General features: G+C 43.4%; 1 protein-coding gene across 4 annotated transcripts in view; it reads left to right on the top strand.

The window, feature by feature from the left end:
* Positions 1-18301: 18301 nt before the first annotated feature.
* Positions 18302-22175, top strand: part of Fut8 (fucosyltransferase 8) — a 210528-nt gene continuing 206654 nt past the window's right edge. For 2 of the 4 annotated variants that reach the window (XM_041658252.1, XM_041658251.1), the window contains exon 1: positions 18302-18430. The gene's annotated coding sequence lies outside the window, so the exon portion shown is untranslated. Of the gene's footprint in view, positions 18431-19126; positions 19492-22175 lie in introns of those variants that run through there. The other 2 variants (XM_041658250.1, XM_041658249.1) reach the window with 1 other exon arrangement.

The raw sequence follows: 22175 nt of genomic DNA, 5'->3' as shown, positions 1-22175 counted from the left end.
GGGCTCTTCATTGGGACCCTGTTCATCACATTCTGACGTCCCCAGGCATCCTTTCTTAGTTGTTCCTCTTTTGTTCTAGAGGATTGCTTCACTCTGGATGCGCCTAGGAATCACCCAGGGAGCGCTTTAAAAATCCAAACCCAGATTATATCCCATTAAATCTGATTAGATGTGTACCAATTAAATCCGATTTCAGGCTTCACAGAGAAATTGGATTTAATAGATCTGGGGTTGGGCTCTGGCATCTTTTTTTAAAGTCCCTCCCACTAGGATTCACAGCCCTGGTTGTTTACTTCTCTTGTTTATTGATTGTTTGGTGCTGGGGATTGACCTTTTACAGGGAAGTGTATCTTCTGCACCTACATATCCTAACCTCCTTCTTCCTTCTTTCTATTTTGAGTTGGAATTTTGCTAAGTTACCAGCCCTAAACTTTCAATGCTCTTACCTCAGCTTGTGAAATAGCTGGAAATGCAGAAGGACAGCTTCACCAGGTCCAGCTAAGCCTACTTTTATTTTCATCTTTAAAGCCTCACCCCGGATACAAAGAACAACATGTCCGACTTGGTGTGAACACCCAAGCTGAGCTGACGGCCCTTTGCTTTCTGTGTGGTCTAAAGCAAACTCTCCATGTTCTCAAGTCCAAGAATTGCCTCGGTGTATTTATAGGGCCACTGTTTTCCCACACAGTCATGCCAGATACCTGAAAGTCATTCTTAAAAACCCCTTGTGCTTAGCAGGGCAAAAGTGGCCCACACCTTTCATCCCAGCACTTCAGAGGCAGAGGCAGGAGGATCTCTGCGTTCAAGGTCAGCCTGGTCTACAAGAGCTAGTTCCAGGGACAGGCTCCAAAGCTTCAGAGAAACCTTGTCTTGAAAAACAAAAACAAAAACAATCTCTTGGGCTGGTTATTGTGGTGCATGACTGTAGTCCCAGCACGCAGGAAACTGAGGCAAGACGACTATGTGTTCAAAGCCGGCGTGAGATACCTGATAAGATGCTGCCTGGGGGGCGGGGGAGGCTTTATTACTGACCCTTTCCAGATCCATTATTCCCATCACAATCAACACCTCATCTTAGGGCCTGATTAAAATAACTTCAGGCCATCTGCAGCATGTCTCTCTCCTCTTCATTCCATTTTCCCTTTGCTTTCTCCCCCAGAGACCTTTCTGGAACGCAGATTTGATAGTGCCCACTCAGTATCTACCAGCGGATTTCTCTTACCCAAGAATAGTGTCCAAGTTCCTTTATGGGGCCCTGACAATTTGCCTCTAGTTCTCTGTAACCACTTAACAAACAAACAAACAAACAAACAACCTTTGTATGCATTGCTGATTGAGGGAGACAAATCCAGTGGAACTTGAGTTACAGACAATTGTGAGCTGTCATGTGGGTACTGGGAATTGAACCCCGGTCCTCTGGAAGAGCAGCCAGTGCTCTTAACCACTGAACTATCTCTCTCCAGCCCCTATCATAGTCTTTTTAAAAAACTGTAATCATTCTTCTGCACCCCAGCCTCCTGTCTCTGTTATGTTCCCCCCAAATGCATTTCTCTGCTCATCTGCTCAGGTGGCTCCTCAATATTATGCTTCTTTCTATTTTTGCTTGTGCTATTCTCTAAGACAGGATCCTCCTATGGTTTAACTGAAAGATCCACTTACAGAGATATGGCCAGGATAGACGGAAACCACAAGAGTGGTAGATGTACCCAGAGATCAACGCAGTGGAGAACACTTACTTTCCTCTGCCCAGAGCACCAAGGGGGACGGAGTACTGTCTTCAGCGCTCACAATAATGAGGAGGAGCCTTTCAGAGAGGCTGCTGTCATCGCCAAAAGCACAGCGCTTCAACAGAGAGGTGTCAGTGAAGGGTCTCCAACTTCACTCTCCTGATGCCCTCTGCTCTCCAGCCAGTATCTTTATTTGGTCCAACTCAAGAAGAAGCCAGCCAGCCAGCAAGGATGGTCCATGAGGCAATCTATTGGCTGCCAAGCAAGACATAGAGAGGCAGGGAGAGAATAACAATGAGAGGGAGGAAGAAATTAAATTGCTAATAACCATTTTATCCTCTTTTATGTGTAGTAAAATCCCTTTTTATCTTTTAGGACACAGTTCAAATGTCACCTTTTCTGTGAAACCTCCTCCTGTTTTCCTGCCTTGGCATCCAGTTATTATTGCTCTCCTCTCTTAGCAGAGGTGATGTGTTCATTGTTGCAGATATTGGGCTGACTTTCACTGCTGTTATTTACGTACCAACGCCCGTCTCTTCCATTGTACTTTTTGCTCTGAAGGAAAGGGACAGCGATTTGCTTGTGCAGCGTCTTGCAGGGAGCAGGCGCTCAGCTCCCACACTGGCTGGATTTAATTGCATTCTCGTGTTATCCTTTCTCAGCCCCAGGCAAGGAGATTCATGTATTCTTATAAACCAGAGTCCTCGCCTTAAACAGGAAACGAGTTTTCGTATGTTTCTCTTTTGTCCTGTTTCTGCTTCTTGCTCCATCATTCCCTACCCTTTACCTGAATTTCTTGCGCTAGACTCCTAAGCACGGCTCACCAACAAATTGTTGGGAATATTGCTATAACCAATCCTGACAAAGACCTAAAACTTGCTATCTTTGTTCCATAATCTGAGTGGGGCACATAAAAAGTCTTTCTTTAATGTATGAACACACAAAGCTTAAAAATGAAGTTAAAGAACTCAATGTTCGACTCTCCATTGGACTTAAACTTGTCTTCAAATGGAAGCTATTCTTGTCTTAATACACTTTGCATAGAGAAAAGGCGGTGCGCTGCTCCTATCTTTTATAAGTGCCAATAGCAATTGCAGCTTGCATACTTTTTTTTTTCACCATGCAAACACTGTTCTATATTGCTGGTTTTGATGCATGAACTTTATATGGCTTTGAGATTTTTATATTAAAAAGACTATTTTTAAACCTAGTGAAAAATATCATTTTGTATACTCACAGTGTTCATAATGATAGAAAAATGGGAAAATTATAATTCCCATAGCAGTTTTGAGTTTTTATATTAAACATTGTATGTTACCATCTAAAGTTCAACCTGGGTCTTTTAAAAACATACATTTTTTCCCCTCTACCCACTACACTCATGTTTTTTCTTACTTTCTTTCATATATTGAACATAGTTCTAGTTACTGTGGTAATATCTCTGTCTAGTAATTTTGTCATTTGAGGCTTTGTCTATATATCTGTCTGCTTTGATGTGTTACCTCCTTCATATGGACTGTATTTTCCAGTTTTTTAAAATTACTAGGTAACTTTTTAATTAAATTTCAAATGTGGTATATTTCAAATATGGTACATTTTTGGAAACTAAGTTTTTGTTTACTTAGTTTTTGTTTGCCTTTTAAAAATTCCTTTAATTATTATTATCGTTTTATTTATTTATTGTATGGTTAGAGGTGTGCATATCATAGCACACGTGAATGGAGGTCAGAGGACCACCCCCTGGAGCCTGTGCTCTCCTTTTACTACATGGATCTGGAGGATGGGGGTGGGGATCAGACTCAGGCTGTCAGACTTGATGGCAGTCACCTTTATCCCTCCTGTCATCTCCCCCATCCTCCTTTAAATGTCTTGAGTTGTATTCTGGGATACACCTAAGCTACTGGGGTTGTTTGGATTGTTTCGAAGCACACACTTGAACTTCGATGGAAGCAGAACAAGGACTGTAGGTCTGATTTGGTCCCACGAGGCAATAGTTTTCTGAGTATGCAACCCAGAGTTACCATATCATGGGATTTTCCCACGCAGGCTGTTGGGATAAAAACCATTTCCATTGCTGTGATCCCGACAGGGATTAGTCCTCTCCGGTGTCTCTCTTCTGGGTATCAGGTAGCTTCCTGACACCTGCGTGCTGTCTAGTCTGCAGCTGAGAGCCCACGAATGTAGGGGATTCTCTTCTCTCTGAATCTTTCTCAGCCTCCTGGCATGCTCAGCTCCACTCCCTCAGTTGAGAAAAGCTGGAGCTTTGTTGGGTTGTCCTCTTGTGCTGCTGTGGGGGGCTCTTGCAGCTTCACCCCCTTTGTTTCTCTCCTTTCAGAAACCAGCATGTCTCCAACATCCCCAAACTGTTGTCTGTACTATTTCTCCAGGGTAAATCTGGTCTCCACTATCCTAAGTATGGACACAGGAGAGGTTTTACTTTCTACTTTCCTCGTTAATAAAACGGGGTGGTAGTGGCACACTCCTTTAATCACGGGCAGATCTCTGTGAGTTCAAGGCCAGCTTGTTCTACAGAGTAAGTTCTAGGTCAGCCAGAGCTACACAGAGAAACCTGGTCTCGAAAAACCAAAACCAAAACAAACAAATAAAACTAAAATAAAGATAAATAAAATGAAGAGTTTGTTTATTTTATAAAAAAAAGTTCTTCCCTGTGTCACCTCCCTTCTGACCCAAGGCAGGATTGAATCACAGGCTGGTCTTGAACTCTTGATCCTCCTACTCCTACCTCACAAGTTCTAGAATTATAGGAGTGTAGTAGGTTTTCTTGGAGTGCCAAGTAGTTCCCATATCAAGACACAGAGACTTATTATCAATTTTGAATGCTTGACATTATCTTATGCTTGTCCCAGCAGCTCTTATAACTTAATCTAACCTGTTTCTCTTCATCTATATTTTGCCTCAGGGCTCTTTACCTTTCTGTCATTCTGTCTGTTCTACTCCCTGTCTGGCTGGTGGCTGCCTGGATGGCTGGTCCAGGCTTCTTTTTCTCTTCCACTCTCCTCTCTTCTCTTCAGCCTAGATTCCTTCTCCTACTTATTCTTTCTGCCTGCCAACCACTCATCCTTCTACTGCCCAGCTATTGGCTGTTCAGATTTTTATTAGATCAATCAGCTGCCTTATGCAGCAAAGCAAAACATCTTCACATTGTTAAACAATGCCACTTAAACAAATGTAACACATCTTTAGATAGTTGAAGTAATATCCTACAACATAGGATATTTTGTTTATCATGCTGCCTGATACCTTTTTTTCCTCCTGGGCTGGGGATGAAGCTCAGTGATGGAGATCTTGCTTAGCATGAAGACAAGGCCCTGACATCTATGCCTAGAGTGTTCTTACACACACAAATATAGGCATAGACACAGATACAGACAGACATACACACACAATTACCAAACCACACCAACCTAACAAATACCCCACATGCCTATAATATTTAATGAACTTCTATACTCTAAGCCACAATCTTTGTGGTTTTCAGTGGAGCAACTAAGAAAGCAGAGATTATGGGAGCTAGGCAGCAGGTTCGTTCCAGTTCTAGCTAGTTGTTTTTTTGTTTTTGTTTTTAAATACCAGTCGCAGCAGGCTAGTGTGTTCAAAGACGTGAATCTGTGGTCAGTTGACTACGTTCAGATGTTACAAGTGACAGGGAAATGTATATGGAAGAGAGCGGAGAAGTAACAGGTGGGAAGGGAATGCTACCTTTTTTATTTCAGGAGAGTTATTTCTTCCGCAGTCAGCTCAAGAGAATGGCTTTTAGACGTAGCTGTGTTCCTATGAATGTCTGACGTACCTCGGCGAAGCTGAGCCAAGTATTCCCTGGAAGACAAGAGGGAGAAATTTGGAAACATATGTGTGAGGCCGAAATTATAAAGCCGTGGCTCATTATGCAAGTCAGAAAAAGAGCTAAGATTTGCTATTATGCATGCCCAAGGCATTTTCTTCTGAAGCTCTTATCTGCTTTAAAATTTCTGGTGCTGTTGCTGATTTTGAATTCCTGAAATGTCAATGTCGCAAATGGGTCGTCAGTTCTTGAAAGATGCCTCCGAGATGCAGTCAGCCAATGAAAGAATATGAAGAATATGATCCCTGACTTCAAGAGGATAATTTTGACATATGAGAGGTTTGTTGTGTAGAAACCAGTATGACACATGAAAACAGGAAGGGAGACATTGCTGTGGAGAGAGGAGTGTCGGGGGCAGACTATGTGTGGGTTCTCCCCTCTGCTCCAGTGTGAGCCGTAGATAAATAAGAGGAGGAAGGGCATTAATAGAGTGTTCAGACTTAGCAAACAAAAATGCAGGACCCCTAGTTATATCTGATTTTCAAAAAAACAAGACATAACATTAAATAACTAGTATATCCCATGAAATATTTGGGACACACTAAACCAACAAACAAAACCCAACTAACCAAATAAGCAAAAACAATTCACTGTTTCTTTGACAGTCAGACGTAATTGGTCTGTTTTTCCTGGCAGTCCTAAAAACCACGCAGAGTTGGATTAGACACATAATATGTGGGTGTCTTTCCCTCATCATTTGGTTCTCACAAGCAGGATCCAATGAAGTGTGAGGATACCTCTGAACTCTTTCCGTACTGCAGAGCCAGAATGGAGGAGTCTGCTAACGTGAACAAGGCAGACAATCTTACCTTTATAAACAGGTAGAAACATGATTATACAGGATGGAAATTTAGCTTTTAGTTGGAATATAAAAGGGAAGGTCTGATCACAGAAACTTGGGGGCCTTGAGGAGAGTCTGGGCTGTGGAAATTACAGAATAGGCAAAAGTGGAGTTTCCACAGACTTGACTCATATGTGATGGAGACCACAGGTGTGAGGGGACAAAAACAATGATTGTTCTGAGTAAGTGGATTTGCTAAATGGATTTTGGAGGGTCTGGGGGACTTTTGTACATACAGGAAGCTGTGAAGACATTTCCTGGTCAGAGCTGTGCATCACCAGTGCTAACCTGGTGGCCCTTTAGAGACTACAAAGGAGAAAAAGAATGGAGACCAGGGGAGCAAATGAGAGGGGCTGGACCCGCTGCTAGTTCATGTGGCTGTGTTTAAATGAGAAAATGCACTCTGAGAATGCAGTTCAGGGCACATGGTTTATCTGATTATTCCAGGGGCTGGAGTTTTGCTCTCCATTAATTCTTTGTCCCATCTAGTGTAGTAGGTATTTAATTAACACTAGTGACTTAGTGCCATCAACATTTATTTCTCGCCACCGTCACAGTCAGTGCGTATAGAGTGACTCTCGTTTTAGTGGATGCTTAGGGATCCAAGACACTGTTTTTGTTGTAGCTGGACCATCTAGAATGTGTCACCTTCAAGGTCATCAAGTCAGGCAAAGGCAAAGTTGGAGGTTTTAACAGTTGATCTCTGACCAGGCTAGGAAGTAACTCACATCACTTCTGCCCACATCCTTTTGGGCAGACTTTAGTTTCATCTTGACTACCAAGGAAGGTGAGAAATCAAGAAGCACAGTTACTTGAACTGCTCTGCAGCAAAAGAGTGCGAGATGCTTCTTGCAGTGGGAGAAGAATGCAGAGACTTCAGAGGAAATAGTATTCTAAATTCAATGTTCACTTTGGCCATAAGGAAAGCATAGTATCCGCTGTCTTGTATGGAGCTCAGGAGAGATTTAATCAATACCTGCTTCTAACAGTTTGGGAATTATGCGAAATACTTGGAGCCACCACCACTCATTAAATTGCCTGGGTTGTTCTGTCAAAGCACAACAGCCTGGAACCGTTTGAACGTGCACAGATGTCTAAGGTGACATCTAACTGCACAATTGTCCGGCTGTAGCATCATGTGACATGGGATACTGATCAACTATAGGATTTATTTTGTTCAGTCTCCTAGGTCTTTTGGAGAGGAAAGCAGTAAATGGTGATTGGAAGACGGAGAAGGAAAAACAAAGCCAACTTTATACCACAACATGATACCCACCTGGGGACGGCTCTTTCTGTGATGGTTTCACTGGCCAGTTTGTAATTAGCCAGCTCTGTACGAGTTACTTTCCTTACTGCTATGACAACATTATCTCCTACCAGCAGCTACAGGGCTGCTTTATTTTGGGCTCACGGTTTGCAGGTATAATCAATCCCTGTGTAGGGAGTCAGAGCATTGGAGCATGTGCAATCTACAGTCAGGAGGAAGAGAGAGAGGAAGGCCGGTGCTCAGCTTGCTTTTGCCTTTTGGTTCAGTCTAGGATCCCGGCCCATGGATGGTGCTGCCCACATAGAGGATAGTCCTTCCTATCTCAGCTAACCCCATCTAGGAATTCTTACAGACACACTCAGAAGTTTGCTTCTGTGTTTCTAGATTCTGCCAGTTTGACAGTATCAACCATTAAAAGTTCACTGGGAACAAAGGCAGATTGCTGGCTTATGAGAATTTTGTCCTATTTGTGAATGTAGCGTGATATATAGACAAGGGCACTTTAGTATAAGGTCATTAGGAATCTTAACCATACAGATTTTAAATAAACATTCCAGAGTCATCTTTAAGTGTTCATATGTTCTAGGCTTTTGAGGGACATTGAGTTATAAATACCACATTTAGGTTTTAGATCATTCCCCTTTGATGAAGAAAGGTCAATACAACCATATCTACTTGACAGGGCTGGCAGATACATTCGTTACAAGTTGTGGAGGACATCTAATCAAGCACTTTCTTCCCCCTTAGCGGCATGAAATATTAAAAATGAAACGACTACACAGATTATTTTATTAGGTACTTGTTCTTAAAATGAAGACTATTCTATAAAAGGAAAGACACAGCTAATTGGATTTTTTTCTTTTATTTAGGAATGTGGACATAACCATATATAAAGCTTTGTATGATATTTTAAAAATAACCATTAATAGCTATTAAAACTTCCTTGGAAACTGCTTTCCGGATCTGACATGTAAAGATTTCTTTTCCTCATTTAAACCTTTTCTCTTGCAATAAAATCCAGTTCATTCATTCATTCATTCATTCATTCATGTATTTGTTCAATAGCCTGTTAAGGAGTATCTCCCAAGGCTAACACTTCTCTAGACCCTCGGGATTCGATGGCGAATCCGCCTAACCATAAGTGTTTGTTATGATACTTTCGTTTTTGGTAAATGAAATGTACTGGAGGGTTCACTATGCCTGTGACCGTAGCTGCTTCTGAAGGGCAGCTGCCAGAGCCTTGAAAAAGTCTGGACAGAGTCTGCGAGACCTATAATGTGGCTTAGGAGAGAGAAATGTGCCAGCCCAAGATCTCCTTCTATGGAGAATTTGAACCAAGGAACTACTTCAATTTTCAAATCAATATATGTCTATTGTTAGGAGGGAGACAAAATTATAAAGAATCTGAAGTCATAAGCAAAAGGTTTCAAAAGGCAGAATAGGGAATGCAAACGATGGGCCTGAGCGGATGGCTGTGTGGGTAGAGAGCTAGCTGTGCAGGCCTGAATATGAGAGTTCGGATCCCAGTACCGTGTAAAAAGTTGAGCATGGTGTTTCTCGTGCCTGTAGTTCCAGTTCGGAGAGGTAGAGAGACAGCAGCATTCTGTGGCTTTCCTGGGCTACACAATGATGTCCAATCCTGTCTCAATAAAATAGAATTCAGCAACATAAAACAAAGCAGCATAGTAAACAGAAAGAACAGAACCACATTGGTATGGAGAGGAGAGGAAAACCAGAAATAGCATGGAGTACCAGAAAGACAGACACGTTCGAGGCACGTCTCTATTGCGTCAGTATCTGTTTGGGTTTCAGCCCAAGGAGACGGTGTTTCCATGACTGTATTTTTAAGACTCTCACACCCCACTCCTTTGAAGAAAATGGGTATTTCTTGGCTCCTTGTACTTTAAAGAGATCAACTAAATTGTATGCTCTTCTTAGCCACTTAACATGAGTCTAAGAGACAAAATATGAAACGCAGCTTTAAAAGAAGATGTATTATTTTTGGCTATAGAAATTGAACTAGGGCCTTGTGTATGCTAAACACATTTTTTATTACTGAGCTCTGTCCCCACCCAAGTTGACTTTACACTAAATGATCAGCTTTGAAATAAATTAAAGTTAGTCCCACTTGCCCTCTATCTGTATGGATTTACAAGTTTGCCTGAAAATCATGCCAGCAGTTTACAGGGTGCTGTTTTGGAAACCTTTATTCCTCGTTTTAAATATCAACAATTGTGTTTTAACATTACCCCAGAACTGAAATGACATTCAGCCTTTGGTCCAGGAAAGCTTGTCAATCACTTATTTCTTTTGCTCTTTTAGATTCTGTTTTCATGTTATCTTGACTTTGGAGTTTAGATCAGATAGCAACAATGTCCACAAAGGCCTGCTTTGGCTTAGTGTTTTGCAGAGCTATAAATGGCCAGCATTTATTCTGTGTGCTTCTTCCATGCGTAAGAGCCTTCAATCAGTAACCTTAATAATAGTCACAAAAACTCTATGAGGTGGAGAGTATAATTATTCCCATTTTACAGATATGGATATATGAAACAGGGAGGTTAAAAAATATTTCTAATTCATTACAGTTATTAAATGATGAAGCCAAGATCCAAATAGAATTAGAATCTACATTCTGAATTATGACTTTATTCGGACTTGTTTCCATGGAAACAATACAAGATCCTGACTCACCAGAGGTTATATTCTTGCTTTCGCTGGAAGTTATACTGCAATGAAAATTAACTCATCCAATAAATATGCAATGTAGTATTAGTCAAGATAAGCAGACAGCATCTTTGCCTTCAAGGGGGACTTTTAGGTTTTCAGTCTTTTATCAGTTTGGTTAGATTTAGTCTTTTTCCTTAGAATCTAATATTCCCTTAGATGAGCTTAAAAGATTACCTGTTTTCAAATAGAAATTTACTTAGTTTGTTTTATTTTTTAAATTTACATATAAAACAATGGGTTTCACTGTGGCCTTTTCATGAGTATCTGTCATTTCTCTCCCACTATCGAGCCTTCTCCAACTGACTCGATGGTCTCTTGCTGGAGAGTTCATGGAATGTAAAGCTGAACAAACACTGGAACTTTGATAACCTTAGAGAGGTTCATTCTTGTTGGAGCAAATGTTATTGTCGTCAATTATTAATTTGAGCTGGAATTTTCACTTTGACCTTGAACCTATCCCATACTTCTCAGGCTGTGCCCTTAGTTTTAGTTTTTAATCCCAAAGTGTAATAGAATGTGCTGGTTTCTGCTGCTTTTATTTCAGGATGTTTCCTGATTTGTTTTCATTTTTGTAGCATATGAATGGTCCAGCTTAATATAATTTATCAAACCACAATGACACTGCATCTATTATATCAGGATGAAGCTCAGTGTAGCGTAACAGAGAAACCTGGATGCTAGGGGTTTAGGGAAAGTCGCATTATTTCTTTTTCACATTGAATAATATTGGGGTGAGCACTTCAGGATCGGCACAGGTGCTCCTTTTTGGTCAAGGACCCCACTCCTCTTAATTCACCATTAGTCTATCTGGGGGCAACAACTCTCCCTTAGATAACAGCACGGAGTAAATGGACAGAGTGGTCTCTCTCTTTCTCTCTAGGAATTTTTAAAATGTAAGTCCCATACATCAGATCTGGCTAGATTTCAGTAGCTATAATTTTAATAGATGGCCACTTTCACTGCAAAGGAGACCGCAAAAAGTAGGGTTCTAGCTGTGTTTTAACAGGACCATGAGAAATGCGGGTTTGTAACATGAGGTAACAAATACAGAGAGATAATTTGAAGTCTCTGCTACAGGTCTACCTTGCATGTGTTTCACATTTGATAAAAGATCCATTCTTGGATAGTGTCCTCTGGGTCATTAATGAACATAGCTAACTGAAAGATTTTTTCCTGTTTTTATTTTACTTCTCTATATGGTAATGGAATTACATTAGCTGCACCTAAAATAAACCCACGTGGAAACATATTAGGTAAAACAGAGAACATACTGGAAGGGTACAAAAAAACTCTAGGAAGACACAAACCTACACAAGGGCAGTAATTTAGCCACTGGTCAAGAAAAACTGTAAACGAGGAGTTGAGTCTAAAAATCCACAAGCTAGCCATGTGGATTCTTCTCTACTTCCTTGCTTGCACTGACTTTATTCTCTTGTTGAAGAACAGTTTCCTTCACTTGGTGAAAAACGACATCCAGTCACATCTCTCAGATCTGATATCTGGCGAGGCTGGAAACCCATGTTTCAAATCCAAAACACCTGGATCTCTTTGGACAGGTGTTCACCGCTTGCCCAGGGAACTATGGTCAAGGGGCAACCAGCAGTAACTTGGATGTTGTTTCTGTTGCTATCACGATAGAAGTACAGAAACAAAAGAGACAGCTTCCTCATAGGAAAGGTGGGTGTTGACCACATACCACAAACAACTGAAGTGTCTACATATATGATGCAAAGATATAGGTCGGTGGTCCAAATTAAATGTTTAGTAAGGATGTGGCCAAAATTAGTTGCAGATAAACATTATTTAACAAGGCTGTAATTGTATATATTGTTACTGTGTGTTGGGCATTATGCTCCATGCTTTTTAATATATTGAGTCATTGACTCCTTTATAGCTCTATAAACTATTATTATCCCCTTTGCAGGTAGAAAAATCTGAATGTAGGATTAGATAATCTACCCAAGGTCATATATATAATTAAATCAACTATACTTGAGTTTTATGTGTGTGTATGTTGGTGTGATATATGCACAGGCGTGTGCCCACACATAGTCATGCAGCAGCCAGAGGAAGACGTTGGGTATCTTCCTCCATTCCTTTTCGTCTTATTCCATGAGAGGATCTCTCACTGAATCTGAAGTTTGATGTTTCCGCTAGGCTGGTTGACCACCCAACCTGTCTTGGTTTTCTCTATTGGGGTTATAGACATATGCTGCCTGCCTAACTCTTTTAAAATATAGGCCCTTGGATTGGAACTCAGCTCTTCATACTTGCCCAACAGAGTCTCTTATCCATTAAACCATCTCTCTAGCTCAAACTATACTTGTTTTAAGGCCAGCTGTGTTTGAATGTGTGTGTGTGTGTAAGCCAGGAGTCAGTATTGGGTATCTTCCTCAGTTGCTTTATTTCCACTTTGTTTTCCGGGGCAACGCCTCCCAGTGAATCTTGACCTCACTATTTTGGGCTACCAAGCACTAGGAGTCTCCTAGTACCTGTTCCCTTAGTGCTGGGATTACAAGTACACGCCACCTTGGGCACTGGGGATCTGAACTCAGGTCCTCCTGCTTGCATGACCAGCAGTTCTCCAAATAAGTCATCTCACTAGCCCAGGTTTCTATCTACTGGGATAATAAACTACTTCAATCCAGTTCTCTGTCTTGAGTTAAAAACTATGGTAATTTTTCTTTGTGTGTGTGTGTGCATGTGTGTGTGTATACCACACACAGGGTCCTCTATACAGGCCAGACTTACTATAGAGCTGAGGGTGGCCTTGAGCATGTGATCTTCTTGATTAAGCCGCCTTCATGCTGTTAGAGATTGAACCCAGTACCTTGCACATGCTAGGAAGGACTGAGCAATACTCTAACTACTTTTTGCATTTAATTTTTTTTGAGATTATAATTACAATATTCCTCCTTTCCTTTTTCTTCCTTCAAACCCTCCCAAGTATCCCTCCTCACTCTTCTTCAAATTCATGGACTCTTTTTTTCCCACTAGTTGTTACTGCATGCATATATGCATATTCATAAATATTCCTAAATATAACCCATTGAGTTTGTATAATGTTATTTGCATGTATATTTTTGGGACTGGCCGTTTGGCACTAGACAATCAAATGGCATGCTCTTCTCTGGGGAAGACCACCTCTCTCGTTCTGAGATTTCCTCAGCTGCCTGTAGTTCTTTGTGTTGGGTTGAAGCCTCATGGGTCTTTCTTGTTCACTTTGGCATGTCTGTTTGGTGTCATCCTTGTTCAGCTCACTGTTGGTGTAGTTTCTGATGTTACTAAGAGACACAATCTCATAGCAAACTCGCTGATCCTTTGGCTCTTACAGCCTTTTCCATTCCTCTTCCACAATGTCCCCTGAGCCTTAGGTATGGAAGTGTTTTATGGATGTATGAATTGGGACTGGGGTTCCTAACTCTGCACTGCATGTCGGTTGGTTGTGGTGTTCTGTAGAGGTCTCCATCTATTGCAAAGAGAAGTTTCCTTGATGTGGAGTGATGGCTACAATTATATGTGGGCACAAGGACAGACGTTTATAGGTTGTTGCTAGGGGTTGTGCTAGGTTGGTAAATTAGTGGTTACAGATTCTCCTCCAATAACCACGACTTCATTAGCCTTGGGTAGTTGGCTAGGTTCCCATTACCAGGCAAGCTTTCCCTCTTACTGAGTGGGTAGTAAGACCAATTAGAGAGCCATTGGTTACCACCAAGTACTGCACCCTTATTGTGCCACTCTGGTCATTGATGTGGTTCACGGGCATCATAGTTGAGTAGGATTGTGCTTCCCTCTCCCGTTTGGAAGCTTGCATGCCTTCTGGTACCATGGAAGCTAGTCTTCAAGGGAGGGGATATTCAGGTCAGCTCCAGCTAAGGGGCCTGTGAGCCCTGTTTCTGAAGTGCTTGGTGTTTTCAGCAATAGGAACTTACCTTTCACCTCTCCCCCAAGGCATCCAAGGACAATAGCAGTAGGCTGAATGTTTTGGGAGTCTCTTGGACAGCCCTGACCAAGAACTCAAAAGAATCCTTCTTATGTCTGGTATTGAAATTTTTGTTAGGTGGGAGCACCATTAGCCTAGACAGTCCAATTTCTCTCTCTCTCTCTCTCTCTCTGTCTCTCTCTCTCTGTCTCTCTCTCTCTCTCTCTCACACACACACATACATACATACACACACACACACACACACACACACACACACACACACACACCCATACACACCAGTAAAGGCAATAATAATAATTTAAAAAGCCATGGATGCAGATCTTGAGGATAAGCAGTAGTAAACATGACGCCATTCCTACTGATGATTGACAATAGAGAGGCCATCACTTGTCTCATGGTTTGGCTCAACGCAAACATGATGCTGAGGGCAGGTGTAACCTTTTTAATGTCTGAAAGGAGAGGGTAAACTCTGAAGTTCTCTACTGTTTGGGAATAGTAGACCCAGGCTGAGTAATGGTTACCTAAAAAGCTAGCAGATTAAAACAAAAAAGCAAAATAAGAAACTCTTATTAATAGGGGGTGCTGGAGTGGATAGCAAGTAAATCGACAGTATGAAGTGTATGCGGCTTACACTCAACGAAGACAGGAATGTCAGCTACGGAGGTAAGTCAGAGAAAGTGGGCTTAGCTTCATCAGCCTTTAAATCAGTCACTTCATTTACTCTCCTGATGGGAATGATTAGCTCTAGCTTTTGAATGAGGACTTTGCTCAAAAGTGTCATTCATTATTCAAGCTCCCATCTTCTTGTCTGAGGCAACAAGAGTGTATCATCCTTCATATGATTGCCTGCAAAATAGAATACTACAGAGAGGAAATGGCGTATGGCAACCACTACAAAACAAAGAAAATTAAAAGCTATTAAAAATGTTTTCAGGGCCTGGAGAGATGGCTCAGCAATTAAGTGCACTGGCTGCTCTTCCAGTGGACCCAGGTTCAATTCCTAGCACCCAACATGGCAGTTCACAACTGTCTGTAACTCCAGTTCCAGGGGATCTGGCACCCTTGAACAGATATATATGCAGGCAAAACATCAATGTACATAAAAATAAATACATCTTTTCTTTTCTTTTCTTTTCTTTTCTTTTCTTTTCTTTTCGAGACAGGGTTTCTGTGTAGCTTTGGAGCCTGTCTTGGAACTAGCTCTTGTAGACCAGGCTGTCCTTGAACTCACAGAGATCCGCCCTCTTCTGCCTCCCAAGTGCTGACATTAAAGGCTCATGCCATCACTGCCCAGCTAAAATTAAATACATCTTTAAAAGAAAAAGAGGGAATATTTTCAGAGTGACATCAGTTGGTGGACATCGGTAGAGATGGCAAAGTTTCTAAATTGCTTGCCAAGCAGCTGTCACTGAGCCTCTTGAGAGCCTCAGGTACCCCTGAGACCCTACTGATTTCCCCACTATAGCCATAGGATTCACCTCAAAGGTTTGATTTGAGAATTAAATGATGGAAGAAAAGAGTTTAGCGTGGGGCCCCGTTCTCAGCAATGCTACACCTTCGCTATTATTTTTATTATAGGCCTAATAAAATGGTAGTAAATTTCAAACTGGTTTCTACATGAATGTTCACAACTTAGGAAATGTGATAGCATTCAAGTTCATTAACTTTGATCTAGCTAATCTCTCAATAAAATGGCCACTCATGTACCTCACTTTCATTTTGATATTTTCCATTATCGAATTGACACCTTCTCACCTCTCCGTCAAGTCCACAGTTCTAGGGGATGACTAAAAACTGACCCAGGCTGAACCGCAGGGAAATGATGAGCTGGCAGGGCCCTCCTAGTTCTTAGCATAAGAGGCTATGGAGAAAGTTCCGAAGAACTCTTTTCTTGGGCAGAACCCCTCTGCGATTTTGAGGATGAGCAAAGGTAGGCCCATCACTTGGTGAGGGAGCAGCAGTGGAGGATGAGGTGGCCTACTATCTCCTGCTGATGCAAATCAGAAACCGGGGATTAGAGTCCCCAGTGAGCAGCTGTAGTGAGAAGAGAGAGTGAGGAGTTTCAGCCACAGAGTGGGGGCTGGAGCCTATAGAGAAAACACCCGCCCAACTGTTTAGGGACGCTCTCTCAGAAGCTTAACAGGGCAAGGCAAAGATTTGAGTTTCAGGAGTTCTCTTTGCAGAGAATAGAAGAAACGTAATAATACAGTTTTTCTCTTATAGTATTGGAGGTTGAAGCTAGGGCTCGTACTGTTAGACAAGCCCTCCCTCCCCATTTTTATTTTTGACTCAGTTAACCACTATTACTGAGACAGGGTTTTGCTATGCATCCAAGGATGGCACTGACCTCACTAGATAGTTCAGGCTGGTTATAACTCACAACAATCTTCTTGCCCTAGACTTCCCTCCTCTGTGCTGGGATTAGCGGCATGCACCACCCTGATTGATTTAGGATTGTGGTTTTTAAAAAGCCTAGGCTGCTGTCTGCATTCAAAGAGGCCAGTACTTCTGTTTGAAGTGACTTTTTCAGGAACTCTTTCCTGGCCCTGAACTGAATGTGTAAAGCTTTGCTCCTACACATTGGTTGTGTAGCTGATACTCCCAGTTCTGGGAGGGTAGTTACATCCTGGGCATATCCTAGGGAGAGCTTTGATAACAGTATACTGTCACACCGAAGACATGCGTAAGAACTACTTTCTGACTGAATCCCAGTTTGGTGCTTTCATATATATGATGCTATCTTATAAAAATGTGCTAAGTTCCTGAAAAATACCTCTATCATCATCATCATCATCATCATCATCATCATCATCATCATCATTATTTGGATAGGAAGTAGGTGGGGAAGATAAATATTTTGATTCCTAGATACTTAATATTTAAAATTAAAGGCCAGATTAAAGGACCAGAGACTTTGAGGCAAACATAAAGCCTTGAATGTGGAGATCATCAAGTACTACAAACCATAAAGTGTATTATTAACTAGAAATGGCTTTTTTCCCTTGAAAACATTCAAGTCACATACTTGTTAAAATATTTTTTAGATGCTGTGTTTACATACTGAAGTAAACATTCTCCCACTGACTCCTCAAATTTTAGGTTGTGGGTATAGCCTACGGGAAAAAACATTCCTGGCATACACATACTCATAGAAAGGGGAAAATAATTCAGATTTTTGACTGATGAAACTTTAGCCTTTAATAATCTAAGAATGGTATAAGCCTAAAGTTTGTTTTTGCAACAACCAAAGAATGTGTTTCACACAGCTTAATTGGAAGTTTCAAGGAAGAGAGCTAGTATCCATGCATTTAATAAATGACTAGAGATTTCTTGAACGATGACTGAAACTCCTTGGCTAGAACATACTTCTGGTCCCTGCCTGAGTAGTTTTGCGTGACCTTCAATAAATTAGTGTGTTTTCTCCAAGGCACTTCAGAGTACTTTTTTTTTTTTTTTTATTTCAAGGGCTGACTTTAACCCAGTCACTGCTTTTGGGTGCGGAGTTGCTGAAGGCACGGATATTTTTCGTTTTCATTTTTGAAAGCAGTGTCCTCTTTGCATTTTAGAAACACAGTTCCTGATCTAGAGTAAATTTTGGGAATTTATGGGCGCTATTAGGCAGATTGCATTCTTGGCAGGCTTCGGCCCCTTTAATGTCTTCTCTGTGAGCCTTTTGATACTTGGTCGAAAAGGCCAGTCCTGTTTTCCAAGAGGTAAGTATCCACAGTACCTACTTAAACAGATCTGTGCCTAGAGGGTAGTTTTTCCACCCAGCCACCCGCCTGCACTCTCCAGCTTGGGATCTGGGTCCCCAGGCTACAGGGAAGAGTTCGGCACGGGAAGCTCATCTTGCGGCCCTCTGATTGGCCAGTTCGCACTCCACTCATTGGGCTCCAGGCTCTGATTGGCCACGACGGCACCCCCTCGGCCCGCGACTACTTTGTGTGCCGGGGCGGCGCGGCTGGGTCCTCCCGCTCAACTCGCCCCGCGGGCCGATCGGAGGTAGCCCTTCGGCCCACGGCTCAGCAGCGCGGGCGCCAGGATCCCAGAGTGCGAGCGGGTAGGAAGCATTCCAGGGAAAAGCCTCTCCCTCCCTTCTCTCGTACTCAATAAACTTCCGCCTCCGAAGGGCTGTGGCAGCTGCGGCCCGGGGAGGCCGGGCTTCGAACTCGGGCCCTTTGCAGGGGGTCTTCGCGTGGAGGTGGAGACAGAGCCCGCAGGGTAGCCGGACCGCCCAGAGCCGCCGTGGCAGCGGTGCCATCGTGTGCTCGTGCTGCAACGGATGAGCAGCGAGAGCACCCCGAAAAGTAGCGCGGAGCCCGCCTGAGCTCCAGGGCGACGGGCTTGGCCGCCAGGGCGCAGGGAGCGTCGTTCCCTTCAGCCGCCAGCCCTCAGGCGGCCTAAGGCCGGTGTGCACCGGAGCCCGAGCCCGCGCGCGGCCCCGGCCCCGCTGGAACTCGGGTCCCGCAGGGGCCGGGGATGCTGCAGCTCCGCTGTCCACCCGCACAGAGGAAGGGGACGGGGAGGAGCCTGTGCACAAGCCAGGGTCGCTGGAGGAGGCCGCGGCCGGCGCATGCGCGCCCTCCCCCAGAAGGCTGGGACGCCGAGGGGCGCGCGCCCCTACCCGCGCGCGCACGCTCGCTCGCCCGCCCGCCCGTTCGCTCGCGCCGGCCGGCCGGAGGCTTCCCCGCCTGCGCTCCGGGTCGGAGCCACTCCGGCGCGTGCGCGCGTGGTCTGGGGCCGACCCGAGTGGCCAGGTTCCCTCGGCTCCCGGCCCCCCGCCGCCCCCTCCCGGCTTCCAGCCAACCCGTTCCTCCCTTTCCTCACGGAATGGGGCCAGCGCTGCTCGGGGTTGCGCGCCCTGGACCCGGCTCGCGCTCCGTCTCGCGCTGTCAGCCCCTGCCTGGCTCGCGCCGCCTTGCGCTTTCCCTCAGTCAGTGGCGCCGAAGGCTCCGTTAAGCGGCGGCCGCGGTTCCTGTTTCCGTTTCTTCCTCTCCCTTCTGTCGGGAGTAGCATCCTCCACCCCGCCACCCCTCCCACTCTCCCGGCGCGGCCAGCTGCGGCTGAAGGCAGTGGCGGTGGAGACGGGGGACGGCGCCGACCGCCTCGCTCCCGCCTCGGGTAAGGGGGCGTTAGGGAGCCGGGCCCCGCGCGCCGCGGGCTCCAGGACGGGGCGGGAGCGGGCTCTGCGGAGCCTGGGCTCCGGGCGCTCCTTCCTCCTCCCGCCGACCCCAGGCCTGTTGCTGCAACTGCTGTTTGCTGCTGCTGCTCATCCCGCGGCCCCGGGAAAAGTGGGGAGGGAGCCCCCGAGATGCCCCGGTGGTGCCTCGGCGCGGGGAAGGGTGAGGGGCGCCGTGGCGTCTTGCATCCCGGCTCAGGGCAGGGGCCGGAGCCCGGGACCCGAGGGATGGGGGCGGGGTGGGAGGTGTCCCTCAGCGCATCTCTGCACCTACCGCTCCTCTCCTTCACCCCCGCAGCCGGGTCCCCGCGGTCAGACCGTGGGAAGGTGGGCTCCTCTGCTTTGCGGGGTTTCTGTGTGGACTTCGGGCGCTGGGAGTCGGAGTGAACCTGCACAAAGATCCGCTGAGGCAGGGCAGTTAGTGGCTTGGGTGCCTCGGTAGCCCCCTTTCCTTTGATCTGCAAATGACAAGCTGGCGGCTGTTGGAGTGTCTCAACTTATTTGGGAAGGTTAAATGAGTCATCTCAGTTCAGCGAGGTCTGTCCTGCTGGAGTTGAGGGGCATTTTCGGTGGCAGCACCTGTTCTCTGGACGTGGGCATCGCAATCTCCAGAGACGTATTTCTTAAGTTAAATGGCATTGTCATGGTTAGGGTTTAGCACCCTGGTGAGCTTTTAGTGTTTTGTCTTTAAACATTGTTGAGGCCTTGGAGAAAAGCAAGGAGATTGGTGTTTTTCGGTTTTGTGTCTAGTTTTGCACGTTACTTTTAAGGAAACATAAGGTAAACCCTGGAAAACTATACTCTCCAGTAGATCACTCCGAATTTAGAGGTTTCAGGGAATAAAATGCAACGCAAGTTTTATCAGCTTAAGAGTTAAATTTATCACAACTCACTGACTTAACTTTGCCTTTGCTCCGTAGAAACTCTTAAGTAGGTCTTAGTTTTCTTGCTCTTCCTGGGGTTTAGTACATATTTATTTTCTTGATTAAAGTTCTATCTTATATGCATACTGCCTTTAAAGGCTGTATCACATATGAAGCGTTTTAGGAGAGAAATCGTACACTGAAGCAAAGGAGTAAGATGTTACTTTTCTTTAAGGCAGCCTAGAAGTCTGTGCCAATAATACGGTCCTCCACATTGCTGTCCCTGTGCAATAAGAAGTCTTAATTACAAACACTGCAGTGTCTTAGCACATACAAGCATTTGAAATTACAGGCCGGTTAAAAACGTAGGGAATGAGAGATGAGTAGACTATAAGGAGGCCTCCAAGGGTGGTTTGGAGGCATGGGTTTTCCGTTTGCTCTTCTATAAATCGAGAATTCTGTTTGAGTTGAAGAGCTGAGCAGCTGGAATGAGACTTGCATAGATTGCAGGAACGTGCAGCGATGTCTTTGATCAGATAGTGAGTTAATGTGAAGGGTGTCTTGTGATCTACTAGGAGAGTGATTCAAAATAATTTACATATGGTACACTACAGATTGTATTTGAAGGATTTTTTTAAAAAATTTAAAGTCATTTGAGGTTGTTTTTCCTACAAATCAGTTCTATTTAAGGTGTGCAGAACTGAGCCCAAGACAAGCATTCTGGTTATATAACACAATCTTTTAAAAAATAAATTCTAAGCAGCTTTTTTTTTAAATAAAAGGAATAACAATGTCCTCAAAAGTAATGAATTTTGAAGTTTGCTAGTGGGTTACAAAAATTTGTTTCTTGTTTGTTTTTTTAAATGCAGTTATTTTAGGTTGGTCTAGAGGGGGAGCTAGTGCCAAAGCAAAGTGTAGCTTAATAGGTATTTGAACTTAAAACATCTAAACCAGATTTTTATGACCAGGAAAAGTGTACATTTTTAACTAAAATACCAGGGGCATTGAGGTGAACATATAAATTGTATTATTTATTTATTATTTGTGGGTATATATCTTGGGTATTAGAAATTAGTCTTAAAAATCAGTTGTCATGAATAATAAAAGCAGGTGTGTAAGTTTCTTGAACTCATGTAAAATTTCTGGAAGTGTGTGCTAAAACTTGAGTACGTTGTGGCATTTTCTTACTCCTCTTGTGCAGTGCCTTAAAAGTGAAAATGTGTCCTTGACCCTTTGTGCACATTGAGTGTTTTTGCTTTATTAATCCATACTCCCTATAAAGTAAAATAAAAAGCTTCAAGTTGAGTCTTGGAGGGGCAGGTACATCCATTGTGTAGTGAGTTTTCTCTGTCAAAAATAGATAATTTCAGCAAGGAAATGGGCCCCTTGGGTAGCTGGACAGCAAAGTCTCAAGGTCATTTTGTAATCCTATAATATGATGTTGACTTTGTTTGAATATAGAATAGTTATTTTGTGATCTGTGGCATTTTTAATTTCTAAACTATAATGTGTTTGATTTGTTCTTTAGATCCACACAAAGAAATTGATAATGATGTGTATTTAAAAAATCATTAAGATATTTATTTTTCTCAAGATAGAGACTGAGCCTTTTGTTATTCATACTCTTCACTTAAGTAAATAGAATCTTACTAGTGCTAATTAAAAAATAGATTTATTTCCTTGCAGTGCTTGTTATTGATTTATAAATTGCATGATAAAAACATATGGTTTAAGTAAATGATAGATGCACACATTTTATAGAA

The sequence above is a fragment of the Microtus oregoni genome, unplaced genomic scaffold, assembly GCF_018167655.1.
Source record: "Microtus oregoni isolate MIOR12 unplaced genomic scaffold, Mior012 000009F_ref0000495, whole genome shotgun sequence".
Classification (NCBI taxonomy): Eukaryota; Metazoa; Chordata; class Mammalia; order Rodentia; family Cricetidae; genus Microtus; species Microtus oregoni.
This window is presented reverse-complemented; position numbering and strand designations above follow the sequence as displayed.